The sequence below is a fragment of the Amblyomma maculatum genome, chromosome 10 (assembly GCF_055883805.1).
Source record: "Amblyomma maculatum isolate TAMU_Amacu chromosome 10, ASM5588380v1, whole genome shotgun sequence".
Classification (NCBI taxonomy): Eukaryota; Metazoa; Arthropoda; class Arachnida; order Ixodida; family Ixodidae; genus Amblyomma; species Amblyomma maculatum.
This window is the reverse complement of record NC_139353.1, coordinates 137,777,085-137,796,072: the sequence shown is the minus strand read 5'-3', so window position 1 is coordinate 137,796,072 and position 18,988 is coordinate 137,777,085. Positions and strand designations below refer to the sequence as shown.

Here is an 18,988-nt window from a genome sequence, read left to right as displayed (position 1 = left end):
GAAAACAATCCATATAAATGACTGCATACAAATGAAAATGCAACATTGCTGAAATAAATGAAACCATATACTCAACCTCTCGCCTTATTACGAAAGTCGTATTATTTCCTTTTCTTCATACAGGTACAACAAGCCTCAAATCAAGACAAGAAACACAGTCGAAAGGGCATTTGGGATTTGGAAAAGGAGATATCCGTGCCTGGATATGAAGCTGCAAATTAAAACGACGACAACACCCATCGTGATAACAGCATGTGCCGCTCTACATAACTTGAGCCGCCTACTCAGTGAACCTTGCCCGCCTGCACCACAGCAGCCTCCTCCGGCCAACCACAATCAGCCATCGGGTCACCTCCAGTCATCAGATGGTTTCAGAGCAAGCGCAAGACTCATTCAAGAGCATTTTGTGTAAGGAAATGCCAAGCAGTCACTGGAACCTGCAGAATCCATGCAGCCTATATATATTCCGTTTTGCATGCTGTTCGCAGCACAGTGATAGGTAAAAGCGATTTACACTCTCCTGTGCAACTGTCAGCGATAGGTGCACAATCGTTTAGTGGCTGTGTGGATACTCACTAGTGAGACCATTTGTGTGCTAAAGCTAGTAACAATGACTGAAATGGCACCAGACACACCAGAATTCCTACGAAACAAATGGACCAAAAGAATGTTTGATAACAAAAATGAAAGTTTTTATTGCTCATTAAGCTTCTGCTCAAGTAGCTGAAGCTTTGCCTTCTTGATCTGCATGGTAAGCTTGTGTTGGTGTACTTGTACTCTTTCATGCGAAGCAGATGCTCTTTTTTTTTTCCTCCCATTGTCTTCTGCAATGGCGAGTAAACGTGCCTGAAGTTCTGCCTCCCTAAACGCAGCGGCGTTGCGCTTTCGGGCCTGTGGCACCTCTGCAGGTGGAAGCACCGGGGATGGTGCGACTGGGGGTGGTACCACTTGGGGCGAGACACCTTCAGATGAGGCCACTTGCCGAGAAACCGTGGCAGGACATGTCGATGGATGATCCGCAAGGCCACCTGTTCCATCGGCTTCACATTCTGTACTTGGTTCGCCCTCCTTCATCTGTGTGCCGTCGGGAAGGTCATTGTCTTCCCAGTCAGCTTCTGCAAAGATGTTAGCTACTTTTATACCAGACCGCACCTTTACTTCTGGGTTTTGCTGCAAAGCACCAGCACCAATGGCAAGGAGAAATGTGCTGCCACAAATAGTAGCTCGTAAAAACAGTTATGCGTTAGACAGAACTGCTTAACAAGGGAATAAAGGAATGGAAGTAATTTGATATGGTTTTAGAGTGTACAAGCAAATAAAAAAAATAGATATGGAAGTGTGAAAACCAAACATAGCAATAAAATAAAGGAACGTGGTCAACTCAATTTCAGATGTACAGTAAACTCGAGCACTTCAAACAGGTGCAGTGATGCACCAGACAAGCGATTCTGTTGCCAGTGTCTGTCTGCCCTTGTCTGTGTGCACTCGTACATGACCTCCAATGTAAAACTACCTCACCCGACAGTCTATGCTCTTGGGCTACAAAGTGTGACAGGAGCTTCAAGCCCATACTGTTTCAAAATGTGCACATTCTAGAATGAAGTGAAAAGGGGGCCACTCAGCTCAGCAAAGAACACACGAAAGCTTACCATTCAGCTCTTGTGTCGTCTGTAGGAGGGCCATTACAGCAGGGGTGTAGCTGTCGCTGCTACAAACGTCGGCGCTGTGGCGCCCACGGTCACTGTCATAAATGTTATCTACTCTCACATTCATGTGAGAGGCCACAGCACCAACCCGTTGCAGCTCATCCGTCATTTGGCTGCACTGCGGGCTCCCACCACCTGGAAACGTTCATGTTTTACACGGTTAGCAACCTCATGGAAGCATCTGCCACAAACATTGTGACACATCTGCCTCAATGCAGCGATGTGATTGCAGAATATCATGCATAGTTATGTGTTTTTGTTCAAGCAGTAGCAACACTGATGAAATTCACCGGCATAAATGCTGCTTGCATTCATTTAATCACCTGACATATGTTTCTTGAATGTACAGCCCGAAACAAGTTGTACAGAAGGAGGTATCACTGCGATAGACTGAACCAGAACCTTCTGTATTGGCAAGTACAAATTGGTGTGAAAATATGCAGGACAAAAAAGCAATTGGAGATGTTCACCCTAGCAATTTATGCTGTACCACGTCTGTTAAAACCGGTCATGCCTGGCTACCACTGCGTCCTTCCAGACCTGTCGCTATGCAGTCATCCAGTTTTTATTTTGACGTGCTGCCTGGCGGCGGCCATTAAAGACAATCGGGCACTGTTCAGCCAACAAGCAACAATCTCGTTCTGCCGACTTAGCTTGATCACTAGAGATCGCATCCTGCCAAGAAAAAAAAACCGGGCGCTTACGCGTTTAACGTATACACGCAACGGCCTTTTATCTGATCGCGCTCTCTCGTGTACGTAATACGATAACCAGCAAAGCAAATACAACGGCACAGCTGTGAAGACCGGAGCGATCAGACAAGATGAAGCGGCAACCACGAAGGACGCATCTTGCGGCAGATGCGAACAGAATTTAAACGCCCTTCAGCTCTGAATTCTCAAGGCCAGATAAGCAACGTTGTGCTCATAGCCGCTCGTGTCCGTCATCTGCCGTTTCATACGTACCGAAAGAAAAACGGAGCGTGCAAACATACCTGTAGCGAAAACCTCGCGGGAATTGGCGGCCTTTTCTTTTCTCCACTTCTCCTTCAAGTTGTCCCAGCTTTTCTTTAGTTGTTTCTCTGTCCTCTTCGACACTCCATGCCGGCTGTTGAATTCTTTCTCAATTGCGAGCCAAGCTGCCCGCTTCCTGCTCGCGCTCACGGCACCTGTTTTTTTGTTTTCAGCTACCGGCTTGTATTTTTCCAACAGCTGCAGTAGAATTGCCCGCTTTTGCTCAGTGAAATTAACTTTTCTTTTTTCCATTTTCTAATAAAAAAGTACTGATAACAATTAACCGGATAGACGAAAAAGGAAAGTCTAGCACGTGCGAAGATGCGATGTTTAAAAACAAACAAACGACATGGACGGTCGAAGTAGCAAGCATGGAGCAGGTGACGCTATACTGACGGCTTGCGCGTTGTGGCCAGACTGAACAGAGATGTCACCAATATAAGCCGCTAAAGCATGGCTAAAGCAATACCGCTGGCTGCGAGACTGTTTAGATTGTTTTAAAATCGCTCATTTGCATTTTTTAAACCTCTATTTGTAAATAAATTACCTAATACGTGTGTATTCTTTGGATTGTTGAGCGCAAAATTTCATAGCCTCGATCCCATGCTACTTTCTTAACCAGAAAAGCGGTCCTTTTGAAAGGTTGCTTTGAGATGGAGTGCAGGGTCATCTAATGCTGATACTTTTGGTCCTCTTCCGAAAGGTCGCCTTGTGTGTTAAGGAGCATTCTTGAATATGGGGGTAAGTCCCAGCGCCTACCGAAGGGTAACAAGGAGGGAGGTTTGTGGCGTTTTCTTCAGCCATGTACAACAAAAAAGCCTCCCAAGCCATCAGCAGGAATTTCGTTTGCACGTCCAAGGTAACGAAAGCTGCAGTGTCCCTGTGTTCCAAGCTTGAACTGTGTAAACTTGCCAAAAGTATAGCTGATAGCAGTGAAAGTAGCCTGAAAATATTTTTCACGGCTAAAGCCCCTAAATTGAAAGTATCTTTCCGCAGTATTGTAAGTGAACGAGACACCTGACAATTAATGCTTAGCAAGTATCTCTTGAAGAACCTGAATACGCCGTGTGTTAAAGATCCATTTGAAACCAGGACCTCACGTGATGTAATACGTTTTGTGGAGAGCAATACAGGTTGGCAGCATATTCTCGATAGATGTGGAAGAGGTATTCTATTCTATCCCCCACCAAGAGCTGTTTACTTCTGTTCTCGAATGTATTGAAAACAAAAATGAAGTTGTAGCCTTTTAAAATGCCACTGGCATGGCTGCTGAAAGTTTTTTATCTCTTTTTAGAGCTTTATCCGAGCGCGATGATTGTTACTGGTTGAAGACAATTCATATATGCACGGAAGTGGCATCTATATCCTGAACTCTGTGGCGCCACTCTTGTACGGGATGTTTCTCTATTCCAATGACACAGTTTTAGATGACGCGTTTGAAAAGAACAAAGTGATCAAAGTTGTTCAGGTATGTCGATCAGGTTGTTCAGGTAGCTTCTTAACCAGACAAGGAATCCTGCATGGTAATGCTTATTATATTGAAAATGCATCTTGAAACTTATTTGCTGAAGATGTATCTCAATATATTTTATTCATTGCACAGCTTTTTAGAGAAAGCACTGCAGCGGCGATGGAGTTTTACAGCAAGCAGGAGGAATGTAAAGAGCTCCATCAGTCAGCTGCTACATCAAACTTTACGAGAAAGATGAACAAGTAGTCCGACACTCTGAATTCTCGCAGGCCAGAACATGTGCAGTATGACGAAGCAGACCATATTGCTGTGAGCATTATACCTCTTTCATAATAACTAGTCACCTGCTATCTGAGGTTGGATTATGATTGCATTTCAGACGTTGAAGGAAATCATTGCCTGGCTTGATGAGTGGAACATATACGTCCAAGCACTTCCCATGCCCAGGCAGGCCTGATTTTTCACCGAGGCATTCAGGAATTAAAAAGTGTTTTATGTGCTGGTAAACAAACTGCACTCGGTCCTTACCGATTACATTTTAAAATGCTCGCTAATTTATCCGAATGTTCAAAAGAAGCACATTTGAAAATATTTAACAAAATATGTATTGGCGGAATAACGAAGGCGATAATTGTATAATTCCTAACGCCAGGAAAACCACCGACATCCCCAAGCAGTTATAGGCCCGTTGCCCTCACCAGCTGCCTAGCCAAATCTTTTGAAAGCTTTCTCAACATCAGAATAATGTTTTCTATTGAATCCCGTGAACTTTAAGCCATTAACCAATGTGGTTTTAGAAAACCAAACAACAGACCATCTGGTTCGCCTCGGAAATAGTCAGGAAGGCTTTTATACACAAGCAACACTGCCTCGCCATTTTCTTTGACCTAGACAAAGCGTACGACACAACCTGGAGGTTCGGGATTCTACGTGACCAGTAGACTTAGGGATCCGTGACCGAATGCTGAAAGTTCTGAATGATTTTCTATCCAAACGCACATTTAAGGTGCGTCTAGGTACTGCACTGTCAAAAACCTTTACCCAAGAAAATAGTGTTCCGCAGGGATTTATTTTAAGCACAACGCTCTTTATAGTTAAAATGACTTCCATTTCCAAAGTAATACCAAAATCTATTATGTACTCGGACTTGCACCTCCTCAAACGTAGCAACAAGTGAGAGGCAAGTACAGCTAACAATTATTAAGCTATTGACATGGGCAGACAAACATGGATTTCAGTTTTCTCCACAGAAAACAGTGGCAGTTATGTTTTCACTCAGACGTGGAATACAAACTGACGCCACTGTGCACCTGAACGAGACCGAATTAGCAGTTAAAAATGAGCACAAATTTCTGGGGATAACTTTTGATAGAAAACTCACATTTTGTCTCACATCAATACTCTTAAAAAGAAAGCTACCAAATCTCTAAATATACTCAAGGTCATTTCAAGAAAACACTCGGGCTCCGATAGAACATGCCTTTTGAGCATTTATCATTCTGTTGTAATTCTTGTTTGGATTACGGTTGTGTAGTGTACGGGTCTGCAAGAGCGTCATACCTGAAACGACTGGACCCTGTGCACAACCTGGGTTTGCGTCTCGCATTTGGTGCATAAACAGTCTATGTTGAAACAAATGAACCCTCCCTCGAATACAGAAGAATCATGCTTACATTTTCATATCTCCTCAAAATACGCTCATTACCGAAACATATATGGTACCCTCTTGTTACAAAGTGCCGCTCCAGAATGTTATTCAACAATAGACCGGAGTTAGTCAGACCCTTGCTACTCCGGTTCGAGGATAAATGCCAAGAGCTGGGAATACTAAATTCCCTCCCTGATATTGAATCAAGGCACGATCCACTACCGACATGGTACAGCCCCCCCCCCCCTCCCCATTGTTTGTTATTTCACATTCACTCAGTTTTGTAAACAGAAAACACCACATGAACATATTTTGCAAGAATTCTTAGCTCTTAAAGAAAAGTACTCAAACTGCGCAGCTTTATACAGATGATTCCAAGACGATCAAGCATGTTGGAAGTGCAGTAGTGCAAGGAAAATTGGAAAAAATAGTAAGACAACATCAGTGTACGAGCATTTTTACCGCTGATTGTTATGCACTTGCTATGGCAGTAAGAAAAATAGCCAATGGAAACATCACAAAACAGTATTATTTACACAGACTCTCTAAGTGTCTTCACAGCCCTTCACCACAAAAACGCAGCTGCTCCACTACTTGGAGACATCATACATAATATATCAGCAGCCTCTGATCAAGGACATAACATTTTTTGGGGTCCTGAGTCACGTCGGCATTGGAGGCAATGAGAGAGCAGAGGTTTGCGCTGCTCAAGCCCATGATAAACAGATCAAGAACATAACTATTCCATACAGAGACTGCATGGCGCTGGTGCGCTGTAAACTAAAGGAGAAATGGCAGTCGTCATGGTGTAGCTAGGTAAATAACAAACTGCAATTGGTGAAGCCTATTTTGGGAGAATGGAAATCATGTTATAATCAAGAACGTTTCATAGAAGTAATTTTATGCCGACTCCGCATTGGCCATACACACTTGACGCATAATTTTGTGTTGAGAAAAGAAAACAAACCATTGTGTCAAGAATGTGGACAGGAAATCACCATAAACCATGTTTTATTTTCATGTACAGGACTCGAAACAAAAAGGAAAAAGTATTTTACTTGATTTTTCAATGAGCACATTCCGTTCCACCAGCATTTATTTTAAGTGAAAATGATCTTGTTGATCTGTCATGAGTTTTTAGCTTTCTAAAGGAAGCAAATGTTTTAAAGAAACTGTAGAATAAATACATGTACTCCACTAAACTCAGGATACAACCTTGTGCCTGATGCATGATAGCCTGAGCCGCTTATACGCCACTAAACCCAATACAATACAATACAATTTATGACCAAGCCAACATGTGCAGCCCTCACGATTACCCTCCACAGTATAGTTGCACTTATTGAAAGTCTGCTCAAATCAGATTCCGCTATGTACTGATTGGAAAATTTGGCCACGATTCTATAAAGGTAAGTGTTGTTCCTAGCACTTCTTCTCCCACTGAGAGTTTTGGTTTTCTTTCAGAGGTTCTTCGTTATAGTGCGCCATGTTACTGGAGATGGAGGGCAGCCAACCGTGCAGCATTTTCTGTTTATATATCGGATGTTGTCGGTTGAACAACCTGGTGCGGCCACCAAAGCGGGCTTCAGTTGATGCAGACGGGCCAAAATTGCTCCTCAAGCCCCAAGACCTCTTCGAGAAGCCAAGGCCTCTTCGAGTACCCTCTTTACAGTTCGCTGCGAGATAGAAACGTGGGCCACAGCTCAAATCTAATCGCTTCTTAGTGAGGTTAGCTTCAGCTTTGCATGCTCCAGAAACGTTTTATAGAAATAATATGGCATTAAACAGCCTGTCATGGATGTTCGCCTGTTGTTTGCTTGGTTTTAATGTTTTGCTTTTAGGTTTCCTGAAGAAAAAAATTGTTACATTTCAGATTGACACCTTGACAGTGCTCCTTGATGACACTTTCGTCGAGCCTGATGACTTCACGGAGCATGCTGCTAAACTCGGCGGTGGATTAGCATAAAAGATTGCATCCTTGACTGTCTTACTGGTTACATAGTTAAGACGTTTTCAACCATGGCTTGCTGCAGTTATGTACAAACAATGAAGATCTTCAAGCGGGAGCCAAGCGCTTTGATACTCGCCAACTCAAGAGACATCCTCCAGGTGCCATCAAACCGGTTGCTCGGCCTCTTGAAAGTTGTCGACAGCCATGTAGAGGAATTGACTGTCAACGTGGTTGCATGTACGGATGTGAATAAATGCATTATTGAGAAAGTGCTCATGGCCAACCGCACTGTCTCGGCTGGTGTTGGATGCGCATCACATTACGTGAGCACCACAGCAGAGGTGGTGCACTTTTTCTTGAGGTAAGATTGCACGTTTTTACACGGGAATACAACAAACAGGTCCGGGCAACAAAAAGGTCTGCATGGCCAGCAGGCCGTGGCAGGAAGCCTACGTAGTAGGTGCCCCTCTAAGAGTCTTGAACATGCGAGCGTCGCTGCCAGCTTAATTTTGTTTTCTGTCCTGAAAGCATGATTGATGTGTCTGAGGACCATGTGTGTTCTGCATTTGCTGATGCGAATCTTGCACATCTTCATATTATTTGTGTATGATTACATCCGCATTTGTTATTTGATGGCTTATGTATGCATAATAAATTGTGTGTTCTTCAGAAATTTGTATGGCATCTTATTTAGACTTTTTTGTAGGAACCATTGGCATTTGTTATTGCATGTTGTTCCTTAGTGTCAAATATATTTTCGTTTTCATTTGCTATGAACATGTTGCCACATAATGAGTAGAAGGTGTGTTTTTCTCAGTATATTTTATATTCACCGTATTATCAGTTATATTTTAAGAATCATGCACACCTGTAACTCGATGTTGCATTGTATACATGGTAACTCTTGCTTGTGTCTATAGCTTTTGCCAGCGTCGTCTTCTACAGTGTCCTGCGCTTATGGCACCGCCCACGTCTTCGTCGTCGTTGCAGCGTGATAAAGTAAATTATATATATATATATATATATTGTGAGAGAAGGCCAGGTCGAGACGCCAAAGTCGTGACGGCAAGGCAAGGTACGCCGTGTCAGCGTTTTAATCTGATGGAGAACCCAGGCGCGTGCTGGAGCCGGCGCCGCGGGACGATGACGATGGTATGTACAAAAGAAAGAAGATTATGGTATCTACAAATGAAAGAAGATCCGTGGAAGGCTCATACAATCATCCCGGGGGGTCGGAAGCGGCCAGCCTGGCCGCTCCTAACCAACCGATGCACCGCGGCGCACAAACGGCTTCAAGCGGGAGACATGAACAATTTCAGTTCCACGGTGGCGTCGATCGGCTGGGGAATCAACAGGTGTGACTTGGTAGTTCACGGGGGAAGTTTGGTTTATGATCTTGTAGGGACCAAGATAGCGACGCTGAAATTTATCACTAAGGCCCGGGGCGCGCAGTGGTGTGTAAAGCAGGACTTCGTCACCGGGACGAAAAGAGACCGCACGATGCGTAGAATCGTAGCGACTCTTGCGGTCTTCCTCGCGCGCTTCTGTGTTGAGGCGGGCAATATGACGGCATCTGGCCACTCGGGATAAGAACTGGGCTGGTACTGATGACGAGTAGTCGGGCGTAGAGAAGAAGAAAGTGTCGAGCATTGTAGTGGGAGGACGGCCAAAAACGAGGAAAAACGGAGAGTAACCGGTAGTCCGCTGTACTGCTGTACTGTAGGCGAATGTGACGAATGGTAGAATAGTGTCCCAATTTCGGTGATCCGGTGTGATGTACATGGATATCATATCGGATAGAGTGCGATGAAATCGCTCAGTAAGACCGTTAGTCTGGGGATGGTAGCTTGAGGTTGTCTTATGAAGAGTGGATGACACATGAAGAACTTCGGCAACGACTGTCGATAAGAAGGCCGTCCCGCGGTCACTTAGAAGCACCCGAGGAGCGCCATGACGCAGGACAATTGATCGCAAAAAAAAATTAGCTACCTCTTCGGCAGAACCAGTCGGTACAGGGGCTGTTTCAGCGTAGCGTGTAAGGTGGTCAACGGCTGTTATAATCCAATGGTTACCCCCATCGGAGAGAGGTAGGGGACAATATAATTCGATGCCGACTACGTCGAAATGGCGTGGCGGGACATGGGAGAGGCTGTAAGAGGCCAGCGGGCGAAGAAGTAGGCCGCTTGCGACGTTGGCACAGATGGCAGGAAGCGACGTATTTAGCTACGGTAGAAGATAGGCCAGGCCAAAAGAATCGTCTTTTCACGCGGTCATATGTTTTGTCAAAACCAAGGTGACCTGCAGTAGCGTCATCGTGGAAAGCCGCCAGTATACGTGGGCGAAGCGCACGCGGCACGACAGGGAGCAAACGAGTTCCATCAGGGCAATACACGTAGCGGCGTAGTATGCCATCTTCGAGTTTGAAATTGCGAAGCTGTCGGCGAAGCCTAGCATTGGGCGGGTTCGAAGCGCCGTTAAGGCGGTCGATGATGGGCCGACAGTAGGCATCAGCTAATTGCTGCGAGCGGAGTGCGTGTTTATGCTCAGAATCGTCAAAAGAAACTGTTGTGATATGCGTCGGGGGAAGAGATGGTCGGCTGTGGTCAGAGGTTGAAATTCGTTGCGAAGAAAAACAGCAGGCTGATTCCGTAAGTGGGCAGCGAGAAAGAGCGTCGGCGTCTTGGTTTTGGCGACCCGATTTATAAACGACGTCGAAATTATATTCTTGCAGGCGTAGAATCCAGCGGCCAAGTCGGCCTGTTAAATTTTTCAGTGAAGACAACCAGCAAAGAGCATGGTGATCGGTCACAACGGTGAAGTGCCGACCATAGAGGTAGGGGCGAAACTTTTGAACAGCCCAGACGACGGCAAGACATTCCAGCTCGGTAATGGTGTAGTTTTTCTCAGCTGGAGTCAAGGTCCGACTGGCAAAGGCAATCACTTTCTCACGCGATGTTGCATCACGCTGCAGAAGGACAGCGCCAAGACCGTGACCACTGGCATCAGTGTGCAGGATGGTAGGAGCGTTGTCGCTGAAGTGGCCAAGGACGGGATCTGATGTGAGGGCGTGCTTTAGGTCGGTAAAAGCAGTGTTGCACTGTTCAGTCCACACGAAAGAGCTGCGCGCTTTAAGTAGTTCATGAAGTGGCGCAGCAATAGTTGCAAAATGCCTTATGAAACGCCGGAAATATGACGCCAGGCCGAGGAAACTGCGCAAATCTGCAGTCCGTTGCGGACGAGGAAAGTTCAAGACCGCGCTGATTTTATCTGGGTCTGGACGAATGCCGTCACTGCTGACCAGATGTCCTAATATTTTAATTTCGTTTTGTGCAAAGTGGCACTTCTTGGTGTTGAGCTGAAGGCCCGCTGACGAAAGGCACGTCAGGACTTCATTCAGGCGCTTGAGATGGTCGTTAAAACTTGCCGAAAAGATAACAATGTCGTCCAAGTAACATAAGCAGGTTCTCCATTTTAGGCCACGAAGTACCGTATCAATCATTCTTTCAAATGTCGCTGGTGCGTTACACAGGCCAAAGGGCATAACATTAAACTCGTAAAGTCTATCGGGAGTTGCGAAAGCGGTTTTCTCCTTGTCGCCCTCATGCATTGGTATTTGCCAATAACCTGAGCGGAGATCCAAGGTCGAGAAATATTCGGCGCCTTGGAGAGTGTCAAGGGCGTCATCTATTCGCGGCATCGGGTAGACATCTTTACGGGTAATTTTGTTTAGTGCGCGATAATCAACACAAAATCGTACCGATCCGTCCTTTTTTTTTTAACTAAAACTACTGGGGAAGACCATGGGCTTGTTGATGGACGAATAATATCGCGACGGAGCATGTCATTCACATTTTCTTCGATTACTTTTCGTTCCGAGAGAGAAACCCGATAAGGTCGTCGACGTACGATCGGGTTACCGTCAGTAATGATGCGGTGGTGTGCAACACTAGTCCGTCCCAGTGGAGGGGAAGTGGCATCGAAAATGGCTTGATGGGCTTGAAGCAATTTCAGCAATTCTTTGGGATGGTGCGGCGTGAGGTCCGGACTGATTGTCTTCGACAGCATCGGAAGAGAGACGTGCGATGAATCACGTTGATGAGGTAGCGGGGCGGTGAGCACCATAATGGACTTAGGGTGAGCATCCACTATGCATGGCAGGGAAGTTCCTTCAGTCAGGACGATGGATTCACGGGATGTGTTCGTGGCAGCTACTATCGCTGAGCCGCTGCGGAATCATGCAAGACTTGATGGGAAGGCGATTCCACGTGCAAGATGACGATGAGATGGTGCGATAAGTACATCCCCGTCAGTGATGTGTTCCGAAACAACGGTAACAAGTTTTTCGCACTGTGGAGGCAATACTGTGTCAACTGCTGCAATGAGAGAATGACGTCCTTCAGATATGTCAGATGAAAAATAACTGTCTGTCATATGAATGACACGGTCGCCACAAGAAATTAACGCTGACGCGGTCCACAAAAAATCCCAACCAAAAATCATCTGATGCGCACACGGTGAAAGCGCAGCAAATTGCACATGGTGGCGGACGCCGTCTATAACAATTCGAACTGTACACTTTGCTGAAGGATGTAGAGGTACGTCATTTGCTCCACGAAGTTCAGGTCCATCATATGGTGTCGTTACTTTCCGCAAACGGTGGCATAAATCAGCGCGAATAACAGAAATTGCAGCCCCTGTGTCAATCAAAGCTTCGACCGGTAATCCTTCAGCTAAAACGGAAATCATATTGTACGGGAGATGAGGAGGACTTTTGGTAAGTTCGCAGAGTGCAGTTTCACCTCCGGAAACTGCATCGCTTAGTTTTCCGAATGACGGAGAGGAACAGTTGTTGCTGGTCGAAGTGGAGAAACAGAGCGGCGGTATGAGGAAACGGACCGGCGTCGGGAAACATGGGCGCCACTTGGTTCAGACGAGGATACCGGTGGTGGAGAGGATCGACGAGGTGAGCTGTGAATAGATCGTCGCTGATAATATGCGGGTACGTCATTTTCGAAGGCGTCGTAACCACGCCGCTCGTTCTGAATGCGTCGACGACAGAAGCGGGAAATATGTCCTCTGATTCCACAGTAGTAGCACACTGGGCGAGAAGGGCGCCAAGGTGCGTAATAGGGCGGCGTAGGCTGAGCCGTCGTCACGGCATTGATGTGGTTGTAGGGTGGTGCTTGTCGTGGGGGGGGGGGGGACCAAAAAGAGGAGGGGATGCAGCAACGTGAGCATAAGTCGGCGCTGTACGAGGTGCAGGAGGGTCAGGTGCGACAGGGTGGGTAATAGTTGCCAATTCTTCTTTAATGATGGTGCGGAGGCTGGCGTCATTAGAAGAAGAGTGATCACACCCGTGCCGACAGAAAGGGCTCAAGGCTTGGAGCTCTTCGCGGATTATCGCTCGAATTAGGGTTCGTAGATCGAAGTCAGTAGAGGGGGGGGGGGGGGGGGGCCAGTAGAGAGAAGTCTGGCTGCAATCGGGAGGACTGCAGCTGTTCGAGTCGTTGACAGGTCGTAATAATGGAATCAACACTTGATGGATTCTGGGCGAGTAGGGTGTTATAAGCCACAGAATTGATTCCTTTCATGACATGGTGCACGCGTTCAGGTTCAGGCATGGTGGGGCTAATACGCCGGCAAAGTGCAAGTATGGCCTCTATGTAAGAGGCATACGACTCGTCGGGACCTTGACGACGGGAAGCGAGCTTGTTCCTCGCGATCTCAGTCCGAACTGCGGGGTCGGCGAAGTATTGGCGGAAGTGCTGTTTGAAGGTGGGCCAGTTAGTGGTGTGGGGCTCGCGGTTGATGAACCAATTCCTGGCGACCTCAATCATGTAGAAGGAAACGTTGAGGAGTTTTAAAGCGTCATCCCACCGGTTGTAGGCACTGCAGCGTTCATAAGTGTCAAGCCAGTCATCCACGTCCTCGTCGCGACGACCGGCGAACAGCGGCGGGTCGCGTTGTCGTGTGGACACAGTGGGCACAGTGGGAGGCGGCGGTGTAGCCGAGGTAGAGGGTCCGGCCGGGTCGGGACTGCTCTCGGTTGATATAACGATGGTGGTTGTTGCCAAACGGCGACCGGAACGTAGCTCCAGCGAAAGGCAGGGCAAAAGGCAGTAAGGGGATCAAATTTCACCTCCACCACGTGTGAGAGAAGGCCAGGTCGAGACGCCAAAGTCGTGACGGCAAGGCAAGTTACGCCGTGTCAGCGTTTTAATCTGATGGAGAACCCAGGCGCATGCTGGAGCCGGCGCCGCGGGACGATGACGATGGTATGTACAAAAGAAAGAAGAAGATTATGGTATGTACAAATGAAAGAAGATCCGTGGAAGGCTCACAATATATATATATATATATATATATATATATATATGGCTCATGCAGCCAGCCTTAGCGTCTGACTTTGCCAACTCTGCAAATATTAGCAAAAAAAAAACAAAGCACTTTTAAAAGGCGCTTTTAAAAGTGCGGGTGCTTTCTTCATGTGATCGCTTCTGTAGCGCGCCCTCCGGTCTTCAGATGCTGCCACGACTTCTTATTTCCGTAACAGTGAGAATGCAGTGTTTGTTGCAAAGTAAGTGCTGGCGTAAGGATGCGGTAGCAGTAACGTACGAAAGCAAGGATGGCCCAAACCGCCGCAACCCAGGCCCATAAAAACACGTTACTGACCACGATGCTGAATCGTCTGGAGCGACATTGCAGATAAGCAGCGGTAAAACAAATGTGAGAAAGTCAAATACGACTCATGTACCCAAATCAGTTTCACAAGCAACGAGGAAATACAGGCGCGTTTCGTCTCAAAACGGCAGCTAGCAGAATTTATTAGCGGCCGCTGTCAATCGCACATATCTTCTTGCTGTAGACAAGCTTTCAGGTAATCAGCAAAGTAGCGTCCATGAAAAGCCCAAATACCAACGCCCAAAAGCGCGAACACCAAGAGAACGGCAGCCTGTTGGCTGGAAAACAACTCTGCGTATACAGAGCTCGCGCGACCATTTCGTGCCCGCTCTACAACAGCTGCGCCACAAGCGGCACGCGCTGTCCCTATATGAAACTTTGGCCGGAGTTTCGGGACCATAAAATCATCAAAGGGCTCTTTCTTAATTTAATATTTAGTAATTTTGATATATAAGTTCGATTAGATAATAAAATAATGCATTTATTAGCTCCTCCAATATACATCTGGTTTGCTTTGGCTGTCCATGAAGTGATATTTTTTGCTTAGGATCAAGTCAGCTAGGACCCCCGTTATTTGTGTAATGTGATATACACGATATTTCAATCGAATTCAGGCTTTTTTGATGACTACAGCACCTCCGCACTGATCACACTGACGATCGGCGTTGTAATGGTCTGAGTAAAAGCCTTTTACAGGCTCACTCTAAATATCTGGAAAATAATAATTGAATGCACACTGAAAACAAGTTAGGTTTTTAGTGCATTTTCTAACAACTGCGAAGAGGGAGAGCGTGCCCTTGAAGAAGTTGTCCATAAAGGTCGTGACGACCTCAGACAATGGATGGCTCGTCGCAACGCTCTATTGGGTTGACGAGCATAAGGAGCAAAAAGAAAAAGTGGAATCTTCACCCCAGTCTAAAAGCTTTAAGTAGGTATAAATGGTCATAAACCCCACAACCTTGAAGGTGTGTGCTACTCGTTGTATTACAAAATTGCTTGGCATCTTTTAATTAATAGTGGAGAAAACTAGTAAACAAAACTGCTTTTTTGAACCTGCCTTTCTTGGAGGGCAGCCTTTTAAATGAAGCTCCTTACGCATGGATCGCTTTCCACCTACCAGAAGAAGTTCGTCACTTATACAAAAGCGATTCTACAAAGTTAAAATCAGACTCCGCTTCAAGCAAAACCTGCGCGTCTAAAAATGTTCCCACAACAGCAATTTCCATGCACATTCGAACTGCGGACGATTCACGGTTAGACCAGTTGCCATGAATGAATAGACTGCGGTCCAGAAAGGGGTAAACCACTGTCTAGCTGGCACCACGCTTGGCTAACTCGGGTCGTAGCTAGGTTGTATATAGGTAACCTGTGAGCCATGCATGCTCCAAAACTAGCCGGAAGCTAGCCAAGTCGGCAAATTCGCTTGCCTGCAACCGGCTGCCGCTGATCGGCAGTACTAGTGACAATATAAATCCCCCGCAGCGGGACAGTCTAGGCAACCTAGCTTGGCTCAATTTTTGGTTGACCAGATTAATATGAGCCGTGCACGGCCCGATAATAGGCTTGGCGCTTGAAAGTTGCAGCTAAAATGGCAGCTTCTTCCACGGTGTTCGCTTTTTAGGTAGTACTGTAGCGATTATTAGTGGGTGGCCGCTTCAGATGGCAAGGACGGACTACCTCGAAGATAGATAACCTTTCCGTCTTTATAGATTGGCTACATGGAGGGTGTGAATAAAATCTTTTCCGCCTCTTTGAGGCTGCGTTCGTTTCTTTTCTACTCTAATAAACTGCACAAACCCACGAAAGGAGATTGGCTAGTGTTGAGTGTGGACTGCCAAATCTGCGGGAGATACTTAAATAGTGTAATAATTCAATCAGAGAGTAGAAAAACACTTGGGATTTAGCATCATAGATATTAATGAAAAAAAAAATACTTTTGCGGCAATTGACATCATTTCAACCTTGGCAGGTGTCCGCGAGCAGTCAATATTGGCATTACATTCTTGTATGCGTATATATAAAATTGTGCAATAAAATGTCATAACAGGAGACGTGAACTGAAACAAAAATCATTTATGAGCTCTCAACAAACAGAACATGTATGGCTGGTGAAGCCATAAAACTCCATTGTCATTGCTGCCTCGTTTTCAATTTCTGCAGCTGGCTGCATGGTAGGCAAAGCTGTGCACAAAAAACAGTTATGATCAGGTAACACAGTTGGGATATGCAACCCGAGAAACATAAATCTACCTCCATTATCTGTCACTCAGTAGAATGCCGCACAAGAGAGAGACCAAAATTATTGAATATAGTCTGAATGAACGTAGAGTTACCTATGCGCCCATTCACTTACCTGCAAACAATATAGCCACTAGATTCTTGTATGCATATATTTCAACTGGCACAGTAAAATACATGACAGCAGACATGACTGAAAACAATATGCTACGATCTCCCAGCAAACTAAAAAAAGAGCACTGACGACGGCGGGCAAGCAACACACTGCAATATTTGTGCGCTATAGCCCGTAGGTGTCATCTGTTCTTGTAATCGCCTAATGACCACGTCTAAAACGAAGCTCCATTTTTGAGTCTTGCATGCAACTTTAGATAAGGTACATTTTAAAGAAAAGTCATATAATTATAAGCATACCAGGTGAATCCTTTTTCATTCGCTTGTGGGGCGGCTTCCTTTCTTTCTTTCTGTCTTGGCCGATGAGAGGACACTTGGTGTGACATAGGGTTTTAATTTTTTGTGGCCAGTGTTTTGTAGAATCATCGGCTCAAAGTCATCAGTAGTGAAGTGGTCCTGCAATGAAAATACGATGTGGAATTTTAAAACAAAAATGCCGTAATAATCTTGCACAGAGGCCTGCAGCAGAACATGACAAAGTGTAGAGAAAAATGTTAATACTAAAAGATCCTTTCCTAGCAAGACTTTAAACCCAACCCGAGAACAAGTGTGTACGATATTCAGACGTGCGTGTGGTGTAGGCTGCAAATGCCATGCATTCTTTTAACCCTGTTTGGCAGATTTAACACAGTGTTTACCTCTTTGTGCATGTGAAGGAACAGCTTGTACACGAAAGCAAACCGCCGTCAGTCGCATATGTGTTGCATCGCATTCAAAATACACAACGACGCTGACACGTTAAAGCTGTTTTATGTAGTAGCCGCGCCGCGTTCCATGTCTTTAATAAAGGGTCACCCATTCCTTGCTCGCAAACGTGGGCGGCTTGGCAGCACACTTCAGGGCGAGAGTGCATCAGTCACATGGGTGCATCAAAGCGAACTGGCAGCCGAAGGGAAGCATCAGCTCTAGGTCGCTCCACGCCTGCACCAATTTGGTTTTATGCGTAGTGCGTCAGACACACGCACTGCCCATCCGTAGAACATGGCTCCATGCACCGCGAGCAGAGTTTTCAAGCTTGAAGTAGACAGTCCTCTACAAACTGAATGATGCACCGGCACGGTTGCTTTCACACGCAGGCCAAGTTAACCAAATCAAAGGGCCGCTCTAAAATATAGCTCTGGAACCTATTTTTTAATGATGCAAAGCTCAGCGTACATACCGGCTGCTTATTACGGGCAAAAATCGCGCCGCAGTGAAAAAGGCTTTGTGTTGCAGTCCTGACCTATTCGCGGAAAATAAGGGGGCGAAACTACATATCCATAGTATAAAGAAAGGCCACATAGTCATGCCATACTTGACATAGTAGCATATATACACAAACAAAGGCCACCCTGGATAGGCGCACGGCTGTTTTAGCACATGGAAATCACTCACTTCGCGCCATCAGGAGTTTTCCGTGGGCATAAAATGCTTCCGCCTGATCCTGTGAAGCCATAGCTTCCTTCTGTTGCCGTCATCGCCATCGCGAGGAATGGAAAATAAAATTTTCCCTTCTTCCGCACGGTTCCGGCACCCGAAGGCACAGCAGCCCGGAATAGTCGCAGGTTAAGCGTACGCTGCAAACTTTCATTTGAGACACGTAATTATTGCGTCCATTTAAACATCAAGTACTGCATGTACACTCCTAAAACTGCAATAGAGGCGTGTGAAGTAATGTTTTACCTAATCAGTCAATATAAAGCTCGAAAGCGCAGACGTCCATGCATTTCAGCGGCGCAGCGAATACTGCTGGACTCTTCGTGCCGAGCTTGGCGGCGAAGAGGTCACGTGCTGCCAACCAGCCAATCACAGGGAAGAGCGGCTGGATCAAGACCCGTCACGACCTTTAAAAAATAGAGGAGCGCTGCAGATGAAGTTATGTGATGTTAGGAAGATAGTGAGAGACCTGAAAGCGTGGCGTGATATATGGTCCATGGGGTCACGAAGAGTCGGACACGACTGAACAACTGAACTGAACTGAGTAATAGCTAGAGGAGCAGCGCCGCCGCGCGAACCTTTCGGATATCCTATTGCATATCTACACAATTTAATAATATCCCTTTCCTAGAAGTGTGTGTTGCACACCGTGCACGTTCGCAGTAGTTTGCCTATGCGTGTATCATTATC

At 46.0% G+C, this 18,988-nt stretch overlaps 1 pseudogene; it reads left to right on the top strand.

Moving 5' to 3' along the window:
* The first annotated feature begins 4,232 nt into the window (after nucleotides 1-4,232).
* On the top strand, nucleotides 4,233-8,246 carry LOC146177540 (uncharacterized; annotated as a pseudogene).
* Nucleotides 8,247-18,988: the final 10,742 nt, after the last annotated feature.